Source organism: Anser cygnoides, chromosome 6, assembly GCF_040182565.1.
Source record: "Anser cygnoides isolate HZ-2024a breed goose chromosome 6, Taihu_goose_T2T_genome, whole genome shotgun sequence".
Taxonomy (NCBI): domain Eukaryota; kingdom Metazoa; phylum Chordata; class Aves; order Anseriformes; family Anatidae; genus Anser; species Anser cygnoides.
In genome coordinates, this window is record NC_089878.1 from 2,468,547 (window position 1) to 2,483,038 (window position 14,492).

Genomic DNA, 14,492 nt, shown 5'->3' on the forward strand with positions numbered 1-14,492 from the left:
AGCAGGCAATGTGACAAAGCCAACAGGGAGCAGCAAACGCAGGCCACCCTTGAAACCTTTGGGCAAGTTCAAAGAAGGCTGGAAAGGGTGGCTCTGGTGCCCCTGTCACATGTCCTTCTTTTTGGTCACATACAGACAGCTCAGGAGTGTGAGAGCCCCATCTCACTGCGATAGCAGGAAACCTGCGTGCTCACACCTTGGCTGCAGTGCAGACAGTGGGGAGCTTGCCAACCAGAGAGCGTGCTGTGGGTGAGTCAGCCCTACCTCAGTCAAAAATATGATCTGGGTGAGGGAGCAACAGTAGCAGTTCAAACAGAGATTTGTGCTAACTTCCCCCTCCCCAAAACTGTGATTGCTGATGGCCAAATGCTGGACTTGCTTGACTGGTGGGTGTGGTTCACTGGAGCCAGAAGAAATAAAGGCAGTGGGAGGAAGGATAAAACCTCACTGCTATGCCAGGGTGTGGAAGGCTGCTCTGCTGCTGAACAGCTTACCTCTGTTGGGTCCTGGTTCCCAGCCCTGTCCTCAAGGCAAGACACATCCCCTCTGTCCCATGTTGGTTGCTCAGGCACTACATCTGCTTCCTCCTAAGAGGAGTGGCATAACTTACCCTTCAGAAGGGGTCTGGTCTTGATTTGAAGACCTCAAGAGCTAGAAAATCTACTGCTGCCCTTAGTAGTCAGTTTGAATGGTGGTTTTCCTCCCTGCTAGATCTGTACCATATTCTAACGGGAATTTGGCTGGCTTTCCCTTCTTTATTTTTTTGGTTAGGCTTTTATCTTCTGTGTAAAAGTCCTAGGTATTGAAGGGTGCTTTTTTTTTTTTTCCTCTGAAGTAGCTGTTCTGATCAGATGAATTTTCCTGACTTGAGATCTTAGTGTTCAACTGAAGCTAGCTGTGACTATTTCAAGGAAAAATCTGCTTCTGCTAATGACAGAGTTCACCTTTCTATTCCTTTTAACAGTGTATCAAGATAATGACAGGAGGAGGGGTCCTTTTAACGAAAAGGTTATTTGTTACTACTGAGACTTTACCTATCACTGTGTGTTCTAGTTTCATTCTCCAAACATGCCACGTATTTGTAGCATTTCATCTCATTAAGTCTGAGAGACAACATAATGGGGTCAAGAACTCTGATGAAATGTTCTCGGAAAGGAATTTTGTGACCAACCTTAATCAACAGTAGTTGCACTCAGTAGCAAATTCTCACCAAATGAGATATGGGAGTGGCACAGGGTGGGTTAGGATTTCTTTACCCTGAGGTGAAAGTACATGCTATGTTTATCACCATCTCAGCTACTTCTCACCAGGGATGCCCAGAAGTGTCCAGCATGTGCTTCCGCTCCAGGGAAGAAGAACAAGACAGAACAGATGGGTCTCACTGACATGAAGGGGACTCTTGCAAGTAAAGTGGGGTAGGATGGGGCCAGCAAACACAGTCCTCTGCCACTGGCTTCAACCATCAGTTTCACAAGCTGAAGGAGTCCCCTCTGTTTGTATTTAAAGGCTGTTTTTCTCTCCTATTTGTATTTAAAGGCTGTTGCAGAATATCACTCCCTTAATGGCACTATTTTCACAAGTTATTTAGCATCGTTTGTTCTGTGTCAACATTGTCCTTTCATTTAGTTTTCCACACCCAGTGTCCCCTCCTGACCTCTGGCCACCCATCACATTCATAGACAGCAACCGCATCTCCTGCGAGCCCTGTCATACCACAGCTGTGCCCGGCTGGTTGGCACCCTCACCCAGTGCTCCTGGAGCAGCTGGCCCTAACCGGTGCCACCCTACCGCCGCAAGTCCGGCGGATCCCCGCGGCACAGCACCTGGGGAGTCACCCACCTGCGCGGCTGTCCCTCACATCGGGATCGCCCAAGGCCAAGGCAAGGCCAGGCGCAGCCCGGACGGCTGGCTGTACGGCGGCGCCCTCCGCCCCTCACACCGCCCTGCCCTGCGGCTGCCGAGGCGGGCCGCGGGACAGCCAATCAGAAGCGGAGCCGGCCGAGCCCCAGCCAATGGGAGAGGCGAGAGCCGGGGTGGGGGCGAGCTCTCCGTCGAGGAGCCATGGAAGGAGGTGCTGTGGCGGCCATTTTGTCACCCCTGGCGGCCATTTTAGGTCGTCGCGGTGCCCTCCGATCACATGCGGGGCCTCCCGGCTCCCGCACTGCCCCGGCCGGCGTGAGGTGGGCACGGGTCCGCTGCTCCTGGGCAGGGCGATGGCGTAGCCCGGCCCTGTCCCACCGAGCGCCCCGATGGGCCCTGGCAGCGTGCTTCAAAAGCAGAGCCCATCCCTAGAAGAAGTGCTTGCAGTTGCCCCAGTAATGAATGGCTGGGACGCGATCCAGCGGGAAGGTGAGCCCGTACTCCGGCTCTTAGAAAACCTCTTTGGCACACGAGGGAGAAAAGAAAATGCCCCGCATGAGTGAGGTAATGAAAGGCCACAATTATAGCTACTAGCGGGAGAAACGTGTTAATCACAAGTGACTTGGAAGGTAGTGGGAGTAACTTCTCCCTAAACGCACGGAGATGACAAAACGCAGGTTGTGCGTATACGTAGTATAGCGTGGCTGGGCAAATGGCATTGTTCAGCCCTACATGAGCATTGGCGCTGCCTACCCTGGCCAGGGACCATGGCTGCTCGTACCTCTCTGTCTGAGGCTGGAAGTAGTTTTTTTCCAGCAGTTTCCATGCTGGAAAGCGAGTGGGATTACAGCACCGGCAGCAGTAAGCACACTTGTGCCAACCTGCTCAGCCCTGAGTTTTGCCCTGGCTGGGGACATTTGCCACCAAAGGGTCATCCCACAGAGGGAAGGATGATAAGTAGGCCTCGTGCCTTAAATGTTTTCCCTTTGATCATCCCTTACCCACCTTGCTGCACCTGGGCTGCTTGGGAGTGCTCGAAAGAAGCACTTGGGGAGTGCCTGCTCTCATAACCTTGCAAGACTCACGGGGATTTGGCATGTGAAATTTTAGTGGGTGTTTTTGTTTCTTTGGCTGACTTCTGTCACTGTGTACAGTTACGAACATGACTCTGGCTTTGAAGAGACCCTTGGCTGTTCTAGTTCCTCTTGTGTTTTATCTCAAAGGCATTGGGATCTTTCTTGCTGTCGTGTTGCCTCTAAAAATGCGTGCATGGCTGTTGGGTGAATGTTGGCTTCATAATTGATGACATGGTCTTGGCAATATCCTCTTCAGGCACCATTCCTTGTCATATAAATATCGTCTATCAGTGCCCATTGTCTTTATAGCAATCTTGAGCAAACAGTTTTATTTCCAATGAGGACATCACACATTGATCTAAACACTCATCTGTAGTGGATCAATTTACATTAGGATAGCAGTATTGTAGCATTGCTGTTCATTATATTGAAAGAAGTATATGTTTAGTTACAGGCTAAAATCAATTAAACGTCCCTCTGCCTTTTGCTGTGAGAAAGTCAACAAGCCAGTCTGTCTTGGACAATTATCCATCTACAGCTCCTTAAAAAAAAAGGCTTCCAGCATCATCCCTGTCCTTGTAGTTCTCAGTTTCTTCTTCAAGGACCTATTCTGCAATGATTTGCTTGTTTTGCAGTCTGGTAAAACACTCTCAGCTAAAATGCATATGAGAGAAATGAATGCAGTCTTGCTGCTGCTGTTTTGGAGGGATCTTTCTCAGGGCCGTACAGAGTCACGCATCCAAAAGGGAAGCCTGCACGTTCACCAGAAGGCTGCCTGTTAACACGTGATGGTATACGTGGGAGATGCTGAAAAATGTAGATGATGCTGTTTGTATCTTCACGGGTGAGATCATTATCTCCAAGTCGCCCTAATTTCAGGGGAGGAGAAAAGGAGGAATTGGGAGGAGGGGAGGAATTTGTACGATGCTGTACTATTTCTTGCTATACTTTAGGAGAGAAGACTGCAAAGAGTGCTGATGTCTTTCTGACAAAGGGAATGTTGTTTCAGTTAGCGATGTAGGTGCAGAGGGAGAAGGAACCTGCAATTTCAAAAGCAAAACACATAGGGGAACTGCCGGGCAATGCAGTGGGATTTGAGGAGCAAGTTTCTTGGGGCTCTGGTGGATGGCAGATGAAAGCATCACCTGCCCCAGCCCGCTGCTGGAGGTTAGTCTCCTCTGCGTGCACGTCCCCTGCCTGCCACGTGCTGTCACGGCGGCAGGGCTGCCGAGTGGCTGGGCTCTGGGTTCTGTGCCAGTGGGCAGGCGCCTACTGGCCTCTGCCTGTTGGCAGCAACGGCAGAGCTCGCAGAGCTGGGGTGAGGCCGTGGCCCTTGTGGTGGTGCTGGGCAGGCCAAGCCTTGCCACAGCCATGCAGGGTGAGTGTAAAGCAGGAATTTTTTGTCTTTTCCTTGTGCAAGCAAGAGGTAAAAGTGATCAGCAGGGGGTAGGCTCTTACCTTGCGTTAAGAATCCCCTCAGGACCTGATGGGCCTGTGCTAAGGAGGGCTTGTCTAGCCTTCCTGTTTTATATACCTCTATATGTAGATCATCGTTTGGCTTGAGACTTCACCCACTCTATCTCTACCAGACAGGCCACTCCAGCACTTGTTGTACTCTTTCATTACATGCACAAAACACTGCTGCAATGCTAATAATAATAATGAGAGGGAAGGAATAGCAGATATTACAGAGCATATTAAGAAATTGATCTTAGTTTTGCTTTTGAATAAAGAGGCAGACGTCAAACCAGCTGAAGCCATTCAGTTAATTGGTTTTTGGCTCTCCTGAGTGATTATATCCGCCCAGGTTCCACCAAGTTCAGCAGGTCTCGTGCTGGTCAATTAGCCTTTGGCATCCAGGAAAGGAAATGCTTCATTCAGTTTTTCTCAGAGCCTGTTTCTGTAGCATAAGGTGGACTGAGCAGGAGCGGTTCCCCTTGGCAGTGGAGGAACTTAGGAGTGCTCTTGGCCTCCCCCTGCCCTTGCCCTGGCACCAGAGGGCATTTTTGCCTGTGCCCCAGCCCTCTGAAGAGGTGGATGCTGTTCAGGGGAAGAATCTGCCCCAGGAACTGGACCGCAGGAAGACAGCCAGAATGAGAGGGGTTTTGGAGGACCGCAGATGTTTCCTCCCGAGTGACCTTCGCTGGAGGTCTTTGTCTCCGTGGGCTGAGCACATGATGGGCTGAGCTGTGCGGCTGTTCTGGCAGCGCCGATGGATGCATGGTGCTGGTCGCGGGCAGCCTGCAGGCTTGCCCAGTGCTACAGCTCTTGATTCCTTCGGCGTTACCAGGGCTGAGTGGAGCTGAACAGCTGACGCCATTTAGTGGCTTTTCCTGCCGAGTGCTCGGTCCTGCCTTCACCGCTATGGCTTGCCAAAGGGCTCCAACACTTGCATTGCTGTGATGCAGACCCTGTAATAATAGTTGGTTACATTCAGTGAATTCAGTTCAGATTTTAAAACCTCATCAAATAGTTAATGACTGACTATTTCAACACAGCAGTTTCTTCAAGACTTGGGAGAGAAGAGAGAGAGGGAGATGGAAAAGTTATTCATGTCCCATCTGTCTGGAACGCTTGTCCCCTCCCTCCCACCCACTGAGTCACTTCCTCCCTTTATATCTCACTTAAAATTTTTCCTTTCCCCTTTAGCTTATGATTAACAGGCACTCACCCTCTGCAATTTTTTTTTTTTCCTGATGTAACGTTTGTTAAGGTTCTATGGATAAGTAGAGCATATTGTCTTGCAAATAGATATATGGGGTGAAATGCAGTATATGCTGCATATGGCCATGTAAGTGAACGTATCAACCACTGCAACATCCTGTTGGTGCTCCAGCGTTCCCACGGAAGCCAAGGAACTCGCAATGTACCGCTATGGTGATTTTGTTCCTGTTGTTCAAAGCACAGCCATAAGATGCGCAAGGAAAAGCAAGTTGCTTGAACCACGGGGTAGAAGTGTTTTGGGGAAGCAGCACCTCGCAGGAGGGCTAGGGCAGCTGCCACCAGCCCTGAGAGGGGTTCGCTCAGCTGTGCGGCCTGACCAGGTGGGTGTGCAGGATGGGGTCGCTTGCTTAAACATCCCAAGGTGTCTTGGGGAGGGGATGATGTGATGGGTCGGGCTGACCCAGCCCATCTGAGGCTGTCACACTGCTGTGCTGCCAGGGATTAAGAAGGCTCTCTGTTAATTAACAGGTAATGAAGCACTTTGGAGACAAGGAGTATGTGCTCTGCAAGGCAAGAGAAAGAGCTGTTTTCCAGTGGCCTCCCAGGCCAGGAGTTGCACAGCTTTTGGACGCGTGCTGGCCTTGTGCAGCCCGCCAGGGAGATGGGCTGCGCAAAGCCTCCTGATGGTCTGGTGGAGAAGAACAGCTACAGGAGAGGAGCAGGTCAGTGGGTTCGTCCTGGAAACATCCAGATGAAGGAGGAGGAGCCTGAGTGCTTCCTGGGCAAGTGTGGGTGGTGGTGGTGGTGATAATGATGATGATGATGAGTCTGTAAGCTGTGGAGGAGGTGAAGGCTGGGAGGGGGAAACTTGAACCTCCTTGCACAGGTTTTCTGAGTTACTGAGGCTTCCCAGCAAAGGGTGAGAACGTAAGGCCCTACATCAGATGTTGTGGAAACCTTGCATGTGCTCCACCTGCTTGAGCCTTTTTGCTCGTGACTTAGAGATGGGGCATTCAGGGATGTTGGGTCAAGAACACTCCAAAAAATTAATTTCACTTTGTTTTAACGCCAAACACTTGAGCAGTTCTGTGTGACTGGGGTAATTCCCATCCCAGAGAAACACCAGCAATGAGTGTTCATTTATAGTTGCTGCCCTTCTTTGTAATCCCCTTTTGTAACGAGATCCCCCTAGCTTTTCTGGTTCCAGGCAGTTGGCCATAAGCTAATGGGTGATGCAGTAACCTGGGTAGTACATCCACTGTTGGATGTGCTGAAGACTGGGGCACAGATGTGTTGCAGAACCTCTGCAGAGAGCCAGATTGGCTCCCATTGGAGGTTTTAGCTGTGTTCAGGGCAGCAGCCATGGACTGACCCACATCAGCCTCCCAGTTCCAGAAGCTTGCTGCAGGGATGCCTGAGCAGCCTCTGCACTGGTGCTGGTCCATCAATGCCCTTTTGGCTCTGACTCTGTTTCCTGGCAAGTAGCTGTCCTGTTCCCAGACCCGTGCATTACACAGAGCTGGACAAGGCTTTGGAGTCCCAGCCTGGCTGGTCTGGCTGGCCTCTGGGCGTTTGGCAGCAGTGTCCTCATCCTACACACGTGGATGGTGATGCAGGTGGGCTGACAGGAGGGCAGGGCAGGCCTGTATTTGCTGTAACTTCACCAGTCAGGGTCCTGTGTCTGCGAAAAGCCCAGCAGCTTCTCTTGAAGGAAGCGAGGAATATGCAGACCTCCTGGTAACAAGAGACAAAACTGAAAGTTTAAACCTTTTCATTTTTGTGACACCTAGCAGGAGATTGCTACGTGGCCAGACACTAGCATCCCATTGAGTTACAGGAGAGCTGGTGAGTCCCAGGATGGAGTCCTGTGTTACTGGAAGTTGAGCAAGCACTAGTGCTGATCTTTCTGGGTGTTTTTTTAAAAGAAAAGTTTGTTAGTTTCTTCTCCCATGCCTTCACTGTGATGGGTAGCTATGCATTCTTTAGAGATTTCCTCTTTCAGCTTATTTTTGGAAACAATTTTACATGCATGCAGGGACAGTATAGCTGCCCTTGTATTATGTGTGACAGCTAATGAAATTAGTATTTCATTTGCCCCGGGCAACCTTTGGAAATAACACAATAGCTTCAGTTGTTTATTTCTCTGAGAGATGTTAATGATTAACTCTGAAAAGAAAAGTAATTCTTCTACCTGTACTACATAAACTTTCATAACTCTGTGCAATAGGAGGATATCTTTAGGTAATATATGGCTTGCAAAAAGCTAAGCTCTGTAACATTACTATGCAGATAGATTTGGCTGCTGGAAAACTACTTCAGCCTAAGATTTTAGTGCTGCCAGCTGGCAGAAATGATCATATATGTAAAACCTTAAGCTGAGCCAGAAAAACCTGAGTTCAAATCTCTTGCCAGGGATTGTAGGATAGAATGATTAACCTGATTTTATATTTTTGGATAACTATCAAGTGCCCGAATATTTATAGTAATAAATGTCTTCCATATGTGCTGATATTGCATCCATGGAGTGTGATAGCATGATAAAGTTATTGTCTTACTTGAAGACACAAATTATAACTAATCCTATAGACACATGAATCAGTGGCCCAATTTCTGCCAGCTTCTGTGAGGTACATCTGACTTTACTCGTGTGAGCAATGCAGGTCAGCAGTGAGCTAAAGGCAAAATTCAGATAGTGCTGGGGATCTTGAGCTCTGCTTTCAGAAGCGATAGTACAACGCGCTTGGTATTTAAGCACTTAAGCTGGTAAAGTGCCCACCTGCAGCTTTACACCTTTTCACAGTTACTAGTAGGTGCCTGAATGCATCTTTAAGCATCAAGATGCCACTGAAAATATAGCGTCTAAGCTACAAGCCTGTGGTTCGTGTCACATAGCCCTGTGAACCTCTAAGTCAAAATTGGCAGGGGACTCTTAGGTTCGTAAATCTATTTGGTGCCTGCTAGACTGGTGCAATAACCATGCTTAGAGCAATGCTTGTGCCAGTTGGGCTGACTCAGTGTGGTACTGAGGAGGCTCAGCTCCTGCATCATTAGTGCTTCTCTAGGTATGTGATGGCTTACCCGGTCAGCCTTTTAAACACACCTTCATGCAATAAAACTTCTTCAGTGCATGATCATAGAGCTACTTTCCAGTTGGTTACAAAAAGCAACAAAGGAACTGTGTGAAGGTTATAATGTTGTAGTACGAAGGCTGTAAAAACAGAGAAAAAGGGACTAAACCAATGTTCCAGTAGTTTTCTCTTCCCTTGAAATAGAGGTAAGCCCGCCCAGACGTCTTCCTTTTAAATACTGACTACTGCATCTGTTTTAAACCAAAAATAATACCTTTTGATTGGAAATGTTTCAATAACATTATTTGTGCATTTTATTGAGGCAGAGGTTCCAATTATTAGAGTCACCAGGAATTTCAAACATTTAAACGTAGCCTTTATTTCTCCAGAGTAAACCACATCCCTGTGCACTTATTTTTCTATCTAAATGCTTTTAAACCAAGCCCTAAACCAGATCTGACGTGTGTTGCTGGTGGTCCCCCTTACAAATCAGCCCTTGAAATGATCCTGCGGCGCTAGACAAATGCCAAAGAGGTTGGGCTGGTCCTGGGGGCTGCTGAGAAAGGCAGAGCCCATCGGAGTGCAGCGTACAGCCCTGGGTGGCTCCCGTGGCTCTGAGCTGGCTGCTGTCAGTCTGGTCAGGTACTGTAGTCTGGGCCCTGCAGACTTCAATAGAATAAAGAGAAGGATTTGTCTGGTCATGGAAACCACTTCTTCGGCCCCGTGATCTCTTTATGGCTTTTCCCTCAGCTGGCCTCTCACCAGGGAGCAAACAACTGCATCTGTGGCAGGGAAGGGACTTCTCTCAACAGCCAGAATGCTCCCCAAGCATGCTCTCCATGTTGACCCTTAATCTTGACAGCAAACTTTTTCTGAAACTTTAATGAAAAACCTGAGAATGCTGAAGGGCCATTTCCTTTGTTTTCTGGCTTCTCTACAGCCTCTGCTGTCAGCACAGGGGCTAGGTATTTAAGCACTTTGAATTTCAGTTTCTTGACTTCTTTCTGCACAACATAAATAAGAACTTGGGCCTAAAAGTTCTTTAAAATTCTGTCATCAATCAGAACAACAAACCTTGAAGCTGAAGGAAAGCTTTAAGCTTAGTTTGGGATGTAGAGAGGTTAGAGCTTGCTTAGGAGGCAGCATTAGTAAAAGAGGGATCCTCATCACCTGACAAAGGAGGTTTGACACCTGCCTATTTGCATCCCTAGCAAATGCTGACTGGCTTGGAGGGAGCAGGATTAGGCTCATGGTAGAGCGTGAAGATGTCAGTCCCATAGCAATTCTCCACGGTTTTGGCTTTTGTGACCCTATCTGAAGTGTGTGTGCCCCCTCCTTTTTCCCCAGGGTAGCAGAACGTTGATTGCCCCCACCTCTGAAACCTGAACAGTTCTCAGGAGAAACATTGATCTTGCTTATTTCTGTGAGGATGGTGAGCCTGCAGTAATGAAGGAGCAGAGCAAAATGTGTAACTCTTAAAAAAATAAAATAAAATGAAATAAAAAAAAAACAACAACAAAAAAGCCACTAGGTCTCAAACAATTGCTCATCTGAAGGCAAGCAGGTTCCTGGCAAGTGTGTGTGTGTACATGAATGTACTTTGAGGTTTTTGTCCGTATAGCAGACCGGGTCTTGAGTGCACTGTCAATTAAGGGCAGCAATTCAAAGTGATTCACAGCAGATTACGCCAGCCTGTCTCTTGATGGAGCACACTCTGGTTCTGCGCCTGCAGGTGCTGCGCAGACTGCCAAGCCTGGAGCTAGCCTGCAGTTATGCTGTCAGCCTTGCTTAGATCTAATGCTTTATGACAACTGTCTACCTGTAATGTGATAATGGGCTGAAAACCTCTGCAAAATTGATCGAGTTTCTTGAAGGAAGGAGAAACTTCTGATGTGGCAGGCCTGACTCTTTCTTCCTCAAGGTCCATATGAGCTGAAAGGATTTCTTTGCAGCTGGGAGGCCTGATTCTCCTTCTGCCTCTGATGGGAGGGGTGCTTGTGTTGGTCTGTGAAGCTACTGGCCTCCTGCTTTCTCCAAGTGCAAGAAGGATCCATCTGTTGCATTTTTAGGCACTTCAAATCTGCAATTAACTCTGAAATCTAAAATAGTCTTGGCTTCTACCTCTTAGAGCTTCCAGTGTTTTTTTTTCTTCCCCCTGTACTTTTGATGTTCTGGATAAAATCATCTTCTGCCTTCAAGGTGTTTCCAGAGTTTATACAGTAACTTGGTTATGTTTAATCTCTAAAATATGAGTCATTGGCTAGAATGAGTAGCAGGTAGTGTTCTAAAACAGATAGTACTTGACACTGTGTAACACAGCCTGTATTAAAGGGGCCAGATTCCTACCCGCCTTTTAGTGGTGTGATCCAGGAGTAACGTCAGTGACTTTGTGCTACATCAGTGTGCAGTGAGAGTTGGATCTAAAACATCCTAACATAGCTTAAAGTCCTCCAAATTTGTTATCCAGGTAAAAGAACAAGAACACTGCAACTGGGAAGGTTGGGATGGTCCCAACCATCCCAATGGACAGATGGTCCCCATGCTGTGGGGAGGCCCAGCCATGTTCCCCTGCACTACAGGCCTTTCTCCCCACAGCTCCTACTGCAGTTGGTGCCACAGTGTTGGCACCATCGTGGTCCGGTTGCTGGCACAGGACCTGATGACAACCCAAGCCTTGTTTCATAGCCAAAGTGTTGTCATTATGGCTGGTGTAAGCAGTCACAGCCTGTCCTGTTCTGGCTGCTCTGCATCTATCCCAGCTCAACCAGGCCCGGGGCTGGCATGAGGTGTTGGCAGGGCAGGTGCTGCAATGGGGACAGCAGGACAGCTGTGGTCTGCTGCTGGCTGTGTGGCAGACCTGTGGCTCTGTGGGAGACCTGGCCAGCACAGGTGGGCTGTGGACAAGCACCAGGTGACTGCTGTGGACAAGCACCAGGCCCTGCAGGGTGCCCTGCCATGCAGGAGCAGTGAGTTGGATCCTCAGGTGAGCTCTCTGGTGCGAGTGGTCCAGCCCCATCCTCGTGTATGCTTCTGGGAAGCCAGGACCGGGCTGTGGACTGTGCTCTCGAGATCAGAGTCCCCTCCAGGGAAAACAGGGATGTTTACACAGAGCAAGACTATCTTAACGGCCATGTGATAATTGTTAAGAGGCCTGAGTCTGCAGCATAAGCCCTTCCCTACCACCTTCTCATCCTCTGGAGCACAGGCCCCTGTGGTAGCTCTGACCCCCATGCCACTCACTGTCGTATCTGTGGGCTTATCTTGCTCCTTAAAGAGCCCATAAACCCATTAGGTCTGGGTAAATAATCCCTGGGCTGTCTTTAGAATAATTAAAACCAAAAGGCAAACAGTTACTCTGGACTATCAGCAGCCTATCAACAAAACTTGTGTCTTGAAATGTGTGTTCAATTTCTGTTATTAAAAGGCACAGAGCCATATGTGAAACATTATCACGCATCTTTGTGAAATTAGCAGAACTATTTGAACAACCATTTTGTCTCTATCAAAACAGAGCCTTGTTATTATTATTTTTTCATACTGTGTAGGAAGGTGAGAGAGCCTTTTGGAGAGCAGGAGGGCTGAGGCAGAGAAACTGACTTCTGTCGGCCCTGGCTGTGTCTGTTTGCTGTGGAGAGGCGGGCTCTGTCTGTGATGCCCAGGCAGTGCTGGTCATAAACTGGCAAACGGGGAAGAGCAAGATGAAGAGACATATGCTGCTTTTAATCTTGAGATCCAGGAGACTACTTGGGTTTCCTTTAACTCCTTAATTGCTCTACTTTGAGTGAGGCTTTCACAGGACTTACCAAACTCAATTCCCGTTAAAGTCAAGGGAAGTCTCACTACTGAATCAGTGGGACAAGAAGAAAAGCCAATGCTGAGTGTGCTTTGAAATTCCCACTGCTTATGGTTAGGAGCATATGTTAGAAAAGTGATGTTGCTTCTGACTCCGTATGAACTCTGGGGACCCGGGAGTTGGACTCAGTGATCTTTGTGGGTCCCTTCCAACTCGGGATATTCTATGAACCTTCAAAATAGCGTTAGACCTCTTTTTAAATAAATAAACCTACCCCTTAGTTTCTTGAACTAGCCCTCTGAAAATGACACCAAAGCCACTTGAGGGTGAGGTTTTCTGAAGGAAGGGGAAGAAGGAAGAGGAGCTGCTTCTGATAAGGAGTGACCAATAACTGTGGGCAAGGTCAACATGTAGCCTGCAGCAGGGTTGGAAGGAAAACATGGTGTGAAGTGTTTTGTCCTTTAATGGACACTTAAAAAATAAATAAAGGAAGAGAAAATAATTACTGAGCTGTTTGGAAATGCGTTTGTCAACTGACACTAGCATACCAGCCCGTCCTGCGGAGGAAATGCCTTCAGTGCTGGCTTTGAGTGGCATGCAGTGGATTTATAGCTTTAATGGTCATAGTTGGATTCTCTTTTGAATAGGCATTTCTGGTTTCAAGGGTGTTGAAGACGAACAAGATCATATTTGGAGACAATGATTGTTAAAGAAAATGCCAGTGCTTCTTGCCAGGCCTAGTTATCAGCCAAATGGATTGAGATAAGGCAAACAAAACTGAAGAATAAATATGAAATCAGTTGATTTAGTCTGCTTAGTTAAGTTGAACAACAACATCCCGTGATTTTCAGCAAATATAAAAAAACAAAGACAGTCAACCCTACACTTACAACCCACTTGAGGTTTTCACGCTGACGACCTAGTTGCTAAGTATAAATGGTCCTCCCACTACTGGTTTGTCTGAGTCTCGGGTTATATTCTGGGATATGACTGCATCACTAGCCCTTTGACCTTAACTCTTTTTTTTTTTTTTTTAACTGAACAACTACATTAGAACTTTTTTTGCTGTGCCAAGTATTTCTGCTGGAAAATATTTTGGAGGACTCATGTAATAACAAACGTGAAGAATTTCTGATATGAAAGAGTCTTGCTTATATTCATTTCTTAGCTCCAGAGTGAGATTAACTTTGTTCAACAACTGCTTAAAATCTAAACCCATATGTCTCCAAATGTACAGTGCTTAGAACTACGGGCTCTTAGCACATCTGCCATAAAAGCACTAGTTTTAGAAATAGTAACGTTCGATGTGACCCCTGATTATCCAGACTCAGCTCCCTTCATTATTAATATAGAGTAGTGGCTTTTATCCTCTTTCTGCAGGGCTGTGGATCCCAACTGAAATTCGGCATGTTTTGCTTTTCTGAGAGGATCTTTAGTGGTTCCTTTTAGAAGCAGCTCACAAGTACCTAAGGTTGTGTGGACCTGAGCTGAAAACCAAGAATGGGGAGAAACTTCAGACCTAGATATTCAGCTATATTTGTGTATCAGCAGCTGTTATATATAATTTTCACTAGTAAATAAATGTATAGTCATTGTTTTGTGCAGCAGGATTCAGTCGCTATTCCTCTGATATGTTATGCGATGCAAATGTAGAGAATTTAGGGGTCCTGCTGTTTGGAAAATGAACTGAAGAAAAATGCTTTCAGAGACCCTTTCTGTAGCAAATAGCACTTGGAGCTTATATGAGATAATAATCCAGTAAATGGCAAACACCTTTCTAAACATGATAAATTACCACTGTTAGCTAAAGGTAGACATGTTTTGGGGTGAGAGAGAGCAATAAACAGGCTGAAAGCTGTTCTTCTGTGTTAGCTCTTGTGGCTCAGCAACCATTAAAAGGGACTTTTGCACATTCCCTTGTAGGAAATCAAGCTAACTTGCAAAACATAGCTACCTTGTTGGCCTTGCAGAAAGATATTTGTGCCCAGTGCTAGCAGTGCTGCCGTGTTAGAACTGGGGAAAGGGCCGCAC

The 14,492-nt window shown here is 47.3% G+C and overlaps 1 long non-coding RNA gene across 4 annotated transcripts in view; it reads left to right on the forward strand.

Annotated features, from left to right (window-relative positions):
- The first annotated feature begins 2,091 nt into the window (after positions 1-2,091).
- The window catches only part of LOC106040010 (uncharacterized), a 57,849-nt gene continuing 45,448 nt past the window's right edge, over positions 2,092-14,492 (forward strand). For 2 of the 4 annotated variants that reach the window (XR_007161211.2, XR_010832229.1), the window contains exons 1-2: positions 2,092-2,424; positions 6,129-6,322. This is a non-coding gene — a long non-coding RNA (uncharacterized lncRNA). Of the gene's footprint in view, positions 2,425-5,341; positions 5,981-6,128; positions 6,323-14,492 lie in introns of those variants that run through there. The other 2 variants (XR_010832230.1, XR_010832231.1) reach the window with 2 other exon arrangements.